The sequence below is a fragment of the Numida meleagris genome, chromosome 3 (genome assembly GCF_002078875.1).
Source record: "Numida meleagris isolate 19003 breed g44 Domestic line chromosome 3, NumMel1.0, whole genome shotgun sequence".
NCBI classification, from domain to species: Eukaryota; Metazoa; Chordata; class Aves; order Galliformes; family Numididae; genus Numida; species Numida meleagris.
Window position 1 is genome coordinate 6,835,394 of NC_034411.1, and position 8,897 is coordinate 6,844,290.

Here is an 8,897-nt window from a genome sequence, read left to right on the forward strand (position 1 = left end):
CCAACCCCAGTCCTTGGGAGCCCGGAGCCACAGAGCCTTGAGGCTTTGCAGCCCAAAGCGTGAAGCCAGAGCAGGCACGTCCCAGCCAGGCAGCCCAGCCTGCCTAAATACCAGCCTTAGCAATCAGAACTAAACAGGGATGCCAAAAAGGCCAAAACCCTGCTGCCAATCCAGAGGGGAAAAAGAAGAAGTCTTCCGCCCTCTCAACCAAGTAAAATGTCTCACCATCTTTTTCAATTAGTCTTGGTTTTATTTTTGTAAGCACACAGAGAGGCAATTACAGAGTTTCATTTTTTCCAGAGTGGGAAAGGCAGGGCAGAGCTAAGGGAGTTAGGGAAGGGAGGGAGAGCAGGAGGGAGAGGAGCAGGAGTTTAAAAGAAGACACGAAAGCCCCAGACATGAGTGTCTTTCATTCTACCACTCCAGGAGGACAAAGAAATGTGAAAGCTGCCAGGCCAGCAGACTAAAACCAGTGTGGGTACCAGGGTTTCTCCATGAGTTGAGCTGCCTGCCCCTAGCACCAAACCTTGGTGCTGCTCTGCAGGCACCAAACCCCGCGCTGTTGAGGCATTGACAATGTGGTCCTAAGCCTTGCAAGGCAGCTCCAGTGTGGAAAATGCTGGAAAGCTTTCAGCCGGGGTTTTTATGGTCTGCTGAAACATAAATGGCCACTTTTCATTCTGGAGAGAATGAACAGGTCCGAGCAGTGCACAGAGTGGAGAAGCAACAGCAGTGTGCAACGAGGGCTCAGGAGATCCAAAAGGCGTCGAATAAAATGGCTGAGGGGAAAATGCATGCTATCCCAGGGTTTGGAGAACACTCGGTGGTTTGTGAAGATCCCACCTCAGGGACATGCGACAGCAGTGGCAAAGGCTGAAGGATGGACACATACCCAGCCAAGGAGCACAACAGGAAGATCTATTGCCTCCGGGGATCTATTATTTCCTGGTTCAGCTAGTCCATCTAACCAGCTTGGCTTGTTTTCAAGATGGACCCTCTCAAACTCAGCCCGAGCTCACCTGAGCAATCCTAGTTTTTTAACTTCTAGGAGGAATGTGAGTTATGATTTACTGGATCGCTATGGCAAGTGCAATGTAATAAAAACCTGACCTGTCTGATGTGTATGGGCTACTGTATTATAAATATTTAATAAGTTGTATGGAAAGAAAAGAACTATAGGGGTTACAGGAATCATATTAAAGCAACTAAGTAAATACAAAGAAGGTTAAAGTGTCTTACTCTATACTCTTTAAAGGCTAAAGCAAACCAGATCTCTTTCTAGATTCTTTTTCCATGTACAGCGGTAACTGGGCTGCATAAAAATAAGGCGAGTATTTAAAGACAGACAAAAAAAAAAAAAGAGAGAGAGAGAGAGAGAGAAAGATCTAAGGCATTTGGTTGGCATTGATAGCAATTTCAAAAAGCCCTGGAACATTTAAAGAGAATTAGAAAGGATTTGGCTGGAATCAAAGGGGGAGCACTTTGCATGGCCGGGTGCGTATTTGGGTATCTACAAACTGCCTACATCAGAACGAGCAGAACAGCCTTGATCATCCAGGACTTTAAAACCAGAAGAAAAAGGCTTTCCTGTTTGGGCTCTTTTTTCTCACTCACACAAATCCAGATTTTCATTCTTCTGCCTGCTCGATGGTGAAGTAACATTTATTTTGGCACAGAGCTTGCGGAGTACTTGGAAGGGCCCACCGGGGCGAGCAGATACAGTGCACCCGCCGGGGCGAGCAGACCTGCTCTACCTTGGGAATCACTCCAGGGGGATTTTTGTTTGGTTGGATTTTTTTCCATCCTGTGTTGTTTCCGTGGGGTGGATGTACAGTGAGTCCGAAGCAGAAAGGCAAAAGCGAGCAGGCATTGCACGCGTCCCCCTCTTCTTGCTGTCTCTTTGGGGAAGAAGCCTACAGGAGCTTTTCCTTGCCATTTGATGGGAATGTGAGGAAATCCTGAACTGGTTTTAGGTCAAGGAACTGTATTTCCTCACAGTTTCCTCTACTGATGGTTATGGTTGTGGGACCCACAAGCCTACCTCTGAATCATGACATGGATTCCTGCTGTGACCCATGGAAGAGGCGATGATCCTGCACAGGCTGTTTTACTGGGGGGAGCTTTCTGCACACCCCCTATGCCGGCCAACTGCAACCAGTGCAAATTGGGCTGGATTCACCTATCCAAACAAGCACCTTTTTCACTGATGACCTTTTTTTCTTTTTTGCAGTATTTTCTCTGCTGCAGCTATCATCCTAAATAACATCAGCCCACCAGTGGCAGAGGCTTTACAGTGCAATGGAGAACTATTTTGAAGGTACAAATCACTTGACCTAAAGAATCTCCCTGGAGTGTCAGTGCTATGCGCTACATTTTTGCTCTGCCGAAGCCTTTATTTAGCACATGCTAAAGAACATTTAACATTTAAAGATCCCCTCTGCACATCCTCCAAATGTCTTCATCCTTTGCTCCTAGATTAATATGTCTTCTGTGAAAATGAGATAATTGATTGCAGAGCCATATTATTTACAAATGAAGTGTTGTTCTTGTATTGACCTTTCGTTTCTATGGCTCAATACCTAGTTCTTGTACAGCATTTGTAATTAGTGAGATAGTAACAGAATTAGAAGAAACAGAGGGAAAAACGGAGCTCCTGTGGATGCTTTTAATGAAAGGAAACTTCAGGATGAGTTGCCCTTTTAAAACTGCAGAACTTCACATAACCAGCACTGATAGAGTTGGTGGCTTGAATATGCACAGAACAGCAAAGCTCCCCCAAACCAGTGCAGATGGAGCATGGGCGCTGCCATCGGTGATGCTCTCTCGTGAGAGCCACTCTCAGGCTTGGAAAAAGGTGGGATTTGGGGAATAAACAAGAACTTATCCTTCTGTGGGTCTGCCGTGGTTCCCATGTAAATGCCATAATCTGTTCTCGGTGGCAAAGATGTTAGTTAATAGCCTTATGGCTATGAAGGAACTACTGCAACTGCAGAAGTGGTTTTCTTACATGTATCTATTAAAGCAACAGAACTGTCTGTCAGTAAAAGTCGGGAGAAAAATATTAGTCACCAAAGAAAAAAATAGGAGTCAATAATAGAGGGAAGGCTGTAGGGGTCCTTTCAGCATCCTATGGGTGCGGACAGATAGGACACATCATTTTCTAGAAGGTCTCTTTCAGGGGTGGCTTTTGTCCTGGTGGACATGGGCTCATGTGCAACACCCACTGAACCTACAAAAAATTAAAATAAATAAATAAATAAAAACAGCAACCTTGGGTACTCTTTAGGGAATGCAAACTAGTGCTGCTTTGCTGGCTGCATTGTTTGCTGCACGTACTGCAACCACCATGTTATCTCCATTTCCATTTCCTTGCTAGAGGGGCAGTCCCGTTCCCCTCCAGTGACTGCACCCTCTGGCCCTACGGAAATGCCAGCAGTGATGCTTCACTCCTACTGAGCAGTCATTCCTATTAAATGACACTGCAAGGAACACAATTTCAGTACAGCTGAAGCAGGTGGCAGCAAGCTCCGTGCTCCCGGTGCCCACATCTCACAGCATGGAAAAGCCCCTACGTGCCCCTGGCCATCCCAAAGGACCAGGTTATATCCTTCTGCACACATTCATTCCGACCAGGACCGGGATCCCAGGGGCAGCTGCCCCTGCACAATGTCCCCATACATGTCCCAGGGTGCACGGACCCTCTGCAGTGGGGCTGGTGGGAGCACGCCGGCTACCTGGGATCTTATAAATCTTTCAGCTATCAGTCTTTCAGAGCTCCAAATGCAAAATCCAGCAGCCCGGGATATCATGTGGATTTATGACCTGGGATTTATGAACTGGTCTGGATAAAATAGGAACTGACTTGGCTTCTTTTTTTTTTCTTTTTTTTTTAAGGTTTGAGGAAAAGAAATAATAAAAAAACGAAGACGTGATTTTTTCCCCCTTTCAAAGCCTGTTTATAGAAATGCGCATGCATGTAGATGTATATACTCAATTACTTTGACTTTTCTTACCTGCGTGTTTCCTGCTCCTGGCTGAGGCCGATCTCCCAGGGCTTCGTGCCTGGCAGGGCAGCAGGAATCGGCACAAATTGCCCCAAAATCCCAATCTCGAGCTGTTCCCCACCTGCTTCTGGGCCAGGAAAGGTGCTGGTAAGTGCTCTGTGATTTCTGAGTGCTTGCAAGCAGTGGGATGGCTCCCTAAAGTGACACTGCTGCAGCTCTCACCCTGATGCTTCCTTTCATCATTTTTTTCCTTGAGATAATTCTGCAGCCCTTGTTCTTTTTCATTGGTGGCAAGCTGTGTATTTTGGGGGGGGATGTGCATGTGTGCCCATGGGTTTGAGTACACATATGTGTATCTGCACGTATTAATGTGTGCATTTATTCATCTATCAATAAGCATTGTTATATATACATATATATGTGTATGTATACGTGTACATGTATACACATGCATGCATGTACACAATAAACATGTATGCATATCTATGTACATTCGTGTCTGTGCATCTGTAGCTGCATGCCTGTATAACAGAGCACACAGACTCATACATTTATGAGCATTATGGATAGTTGGTGTATTAAGCCTTTGATTAGAAACCAATACAAACTATCGCTTTTTATTACTGCTCTCCAACCATACGTACTTTGCATGAGCTTTTACAAGCCCATCCCGAAGGACTTTCTCTCCTTATCTGTATTTCATGGCCTTCAGTTCGATTTGTCTTATCTTAAAAACAACAACAAAAAAGAAAATATGGTATTTACCTCGGCCAAGAGGAAAACTGCCAGACAGATTTTTATTGTCTCCCGCTCGACCCTTTTGTACCTCTGCTCACAATTTCTGGGTGATTTTTTTCAGCAGTTCACAAGTTTGCTCTCCATGTTACGGATAAGGGCTACTTCTTAGGGAAAAAAAGAAAATAAAGAAAAAAAATGCATTTCTATGTATATATACATAGATATGTAGCCCAGGTTTTCAGCCTACCACCTTCTTCATCCCCTCGGGTGCAGACTTGTCCAGGACCAGCACAGCCACACTGTGCCTGCACCTTCACCCAGCATCACGGGAACCTCTGTGTTCACCCTTCACCCCATGTAGAAGCCATAGGATGCTGTTTGCCCTGTGCACATAACCTGTTCATGCTGACGGCTGTTCCCTAAGGCCCCTGCCAGCCCTTTCAGAAGGAAAGCTTGGGCTGAGCCAATTCCTGGGGCTGCTTGGGGAGAAATGCCCAGGGAGAGCTCCTGGTGCTGCCCCTGCTGCACAGAGGATGAGACGCAACCACGAGGACACTGGGATGATGCCCTGGAGCAGCTGCATTTTGCTGTGCACAAGAAAATCCATCTTCACACCATCTCTGGTGCCTGGGAGATCTCAGGTGAATCCACTTGCCCCAGCCAGAGAGCTCAAGCCAAGCAATCAAGTAGCCAAACAATGAAATAACCATGCCCATTGGAGCGCAGCCTGGAATTGCAATGGGCTCAGTCAAGAACATGTCATTGGGATGCAAGGAGCCAGGAAGGGCTTGGCAGCCAACATGGGCTCTTCAGAGCAGAGCAAAGCAGGGTTTCAGTGTCCCATTGTTGGTGGCAGTCTGGCTTGCTTTGCTGGAGCAGCCACTGTGGGGTGAAGCAAGAGGTTGCACTTTGGTTTTAATTACCAGGCATTTAAAGTGTTTTTCAGCATGACTCACGTCCCAGGAATAATTGAATTTGGACATTTTGTTTTCAGTGCAATCAAAGAGTCCACACCGCATCCAAGCAGTAGATAAAACCACTGCTTAAACTATCTATATGTTATTTACAGGTATTTGCGGGCAGGGCAGCCATCTCCCCCTGGTACCCAACTCCAGGTCTGAGCTCCTCTCCCCATCGGAGGGCGAGGGAGGGGATCCGTGCAAGGCACCGTGCCTGGAGCCCCCTCGGTTCAAAGGCACCCGAGGAGATGGAGCTGGCCCGGGGATGGCTGGAGGCCACACAGACGGGAAGGTATGTAGCAATCCATTTATCACTTTGCAAATATTAGTGCTGCTCGCATTTGCTGCGGCAATATTTCTTCTTGGAAATTGGTGAAGTGAGTAATAACAATGTTATTTATTCTAAGACCTTGGAGCTGAGAAGCAATAACAGGGGGACTGTTCCCTTGAAAGCTTCAGAGGTGCTGGAAATAAAATGGGGGCGGGGGGGGGAGGAATCGACCAACAAAGGGCTGGGGGAGAGAAAGGCACGTCAGATAGCCACAAAGATCTGGGGTTTCATTTCATTGCCCAAAGGGAACCACGTGCATTTCGTGACCAGTTGTGTACAAGCAGAGGGCGGCGGTGGGCATCCCTCGTGCCCCATTGGCATGATCATGGAGCTGCTGACTTGCCCTTGCCTCACTTTGTTCTATTCCTCATCTCTCCCCCCCCCCCCCCTTTTTTTTTTTCCTTTCCCCCTCTCTGCGTGGCTTATCTGAATATATAGGGCTGCCCTTTGCTCAGATTTATGGGTCGGGGCAGCGCTGTGTGTATTTACAGTCTCCCGACCTGAAGACCTACAGCTGAACAAGAGAAGGAGGAAACCAGGGCCCGTTCCATAAACAGAGACAGATACGGGGGGGAGGCAGGAGGAACTGCCAGCACTTAACATTTTTAACTATTTGGCCAAGCGAAGGAATTAGTGATTAGATTAGAGCCCAAGAAAAATGAGAAGCGGGGTGAAAGATTTCGGGGGGAGAGGGCCGGGCCTGGCCGGGGTTTGAGGAGAGAGGAGTTGGGGGAGTGCGAAGGGTTTTCCATTAGAAGTCAGGGGGTTTACAGGCGGCTGAGCAGGGTGAAAGTGAGCTCCAGGCACCTCAGTGGGAGCTGTGCTTCCTTGGGCAGAGCCGAGGAACTCCTCTAAAGTGCAATTACACTGCGAGGAGGTGGATTGCTCGGTCTGTGTTTATTCAGGTACTAATTGCCTCAGATTAAGGAAAAGGAAAGCCTTGCTCGGCCACAATAAATGTTTCTTACATTTGCAGGCAGAAGTTCGGTTCAGTTGAGAGATATTTCAAAGGGCCCCGCGTTACCCGACTTCTCTGACGTGAAAAGCAGCAAAAGTGGCAACAACCTGGAAAATAAACAAATGAAACGCAACATACGTAGGGGTCACAACATAGCGTAAGTATATCAACATGATGAACAGCTTTGATGAAAATGGTAAACAAAACCACCCTCTCTTCCTGTGGCTTGTTTTACATTGCAATAAACCACCGACTCTATAACCTATCAGAACATGCTGAGATTTTATGCATCATTTCCAACTACTATTTGAACATTTGGTTTAGGGTAGTCATGAACTATAATTAATGGGATTTTTTTTTTCTCCCTGATAAAAAGCGCGCTTTATTGGAGTTTATTACCTGTTGGTCCAAAGCTCTGTAGGTGATGTGAATTCATTGTGGGGTTGAGGATGAGGATGATGGGGGCAGGGGGAGGGCTCGTGACAATGAGTTCACATCCACAGCAGCTTCACCCGGCCACTGCCACCAGCGATGCCCATCCTATGTGTACGTAGTGCTGCTCATTCCAAACCCCAAGGAAAAGCAGCAGAACAGCAGCGGATGCAATAGGAATGTGACCACGCCGCTGTTGCCATTGTCTGGTCGCGCGTTTCCATCACTTCTTTTTGAGCCATACCACGTGCCAGAGAATAGCAGAGCTCGGAGCACGGGCATCGCGCATCAACATCCCTGCAGAATAAGGCCCAGCAGAAATGCGGGGACCCTGCCTGCTCCAGGTGTCAGCCCAGCACGGTGCTGGTGCAAGCAAGCCGGTAGCGTCGAGCCGCCGGGCTCAGCCTGCCGGGGGGAGAGGGAAAAAAAAAAAAAACAACAGGCACCACAAAGAACATTGAGATGAATGGCTCTATTTTATGAGCCATAAAAGTTTTATTCATCTTGACACCGAAACAGGTTTAGGCAGCGAGTTGACACGCCTTAAATAAATAAGTGGAATTAATTCCCCAGCTCTTGAAACAATAGCGGCGTGCATGTCACGCCGAGCGCTGCCCCATTGTTTCCCGTGGCTGCGCGATATTGATATTATTTGTGTTTTTCCGTGCGGCTTCCTCTGGGGCCTGGTTGATCCACTTCAGATTCTTCCCCTGTTTTATTAGAGGTTGAAAAAGGTTCAAGACCTGGTTGTACCGCGGCTCCCACCGACAGCTCAGGAACCAGTTTGGCGTCTGGTTTGTCTGTTGTTTTACTGCTGACCTTCAGCTCAACTTTCCCCCCTGACCCCAGGAGGCATCTATCATGACAAGAGGCTGTTTAACACAAATGGTGCCCATTTATAGGGGAAGAAAGTCAGAAGATTTCCTTTTTATGAAGAATTTGGTTTTTCACCCCTCTTTTCTCAGTCACCACAGGTGAAATCCCTCCCAGCAGCTGGCTTATGAAATAATGCGAGGGGAGGCCGTAATGAGCTGAAAGCACCCTCAGCTGGAGATAAATATATGCAAATGAGATGCACAAACAAAGGAGCCTGGACAGAGAAATATCTGCAATTCCAGCAAAATGCTGCCTGCAGCTAGAAGATGAACAGCTTTGATAAAATGGTAACAAAAAGCACCTTTTTATCCTCCAGCTTGTTTTACATTGCAATAGACCATTGTTATTGTAACCCAGCGGAGCATGCAGAGGCTTTCTGCGCCGGTTCAAAAAAACCTGTTTAAACATTTGTTTTTAAGGCATTCAGGGGCGATGATCAATGCGCTGTTTTGTTTTTCCGCCGGCTGGGGGTATCGCTGCTCGGTGCCGTTGGCTGGGGGCTCCCGGTGCCATTCCCGGTACCTGTTGGGCTCCGCGCGGGGCTTGGGCATGCCGAAATTTCAGAGCTCGTGGAGGGAACTGGGGGCCAACGGGTCGGG

The 8,897-nt window shown here is 47.4% G+C and overlaps 1 long non-coding RNA gene across 24 annotated transcripts in view; it reads right to left on the minus strand.

The window, feature by feature from the left end:
- The window catches only part of LOC110395581, a 49,101-nt gene continuing 40,433 nt past the window's right edge, over positions 230–8,897 (minus strand). For 18 of the 24 annotated variants that reach the window (XR_002436473.1, XR_002436470.1, XR_002436483.1 and 15 more), the window contains 2 exons: positions 4,014–7,097; positions 230–3,229 (listed from right to left, as the gene is read on the minus strand). This is a non-coding gene — a long non-coding RNA (uncharacterized LOC110395581). The remainder of the gene's footprint in view (positions 3,230–4,013; positions 7,098–8,897) is intronic. The other 6 variants (XR_002436487.1, XR_002436490.1, XR_002436489.1 and 3 more) reach the window with 6 other exon arrangements.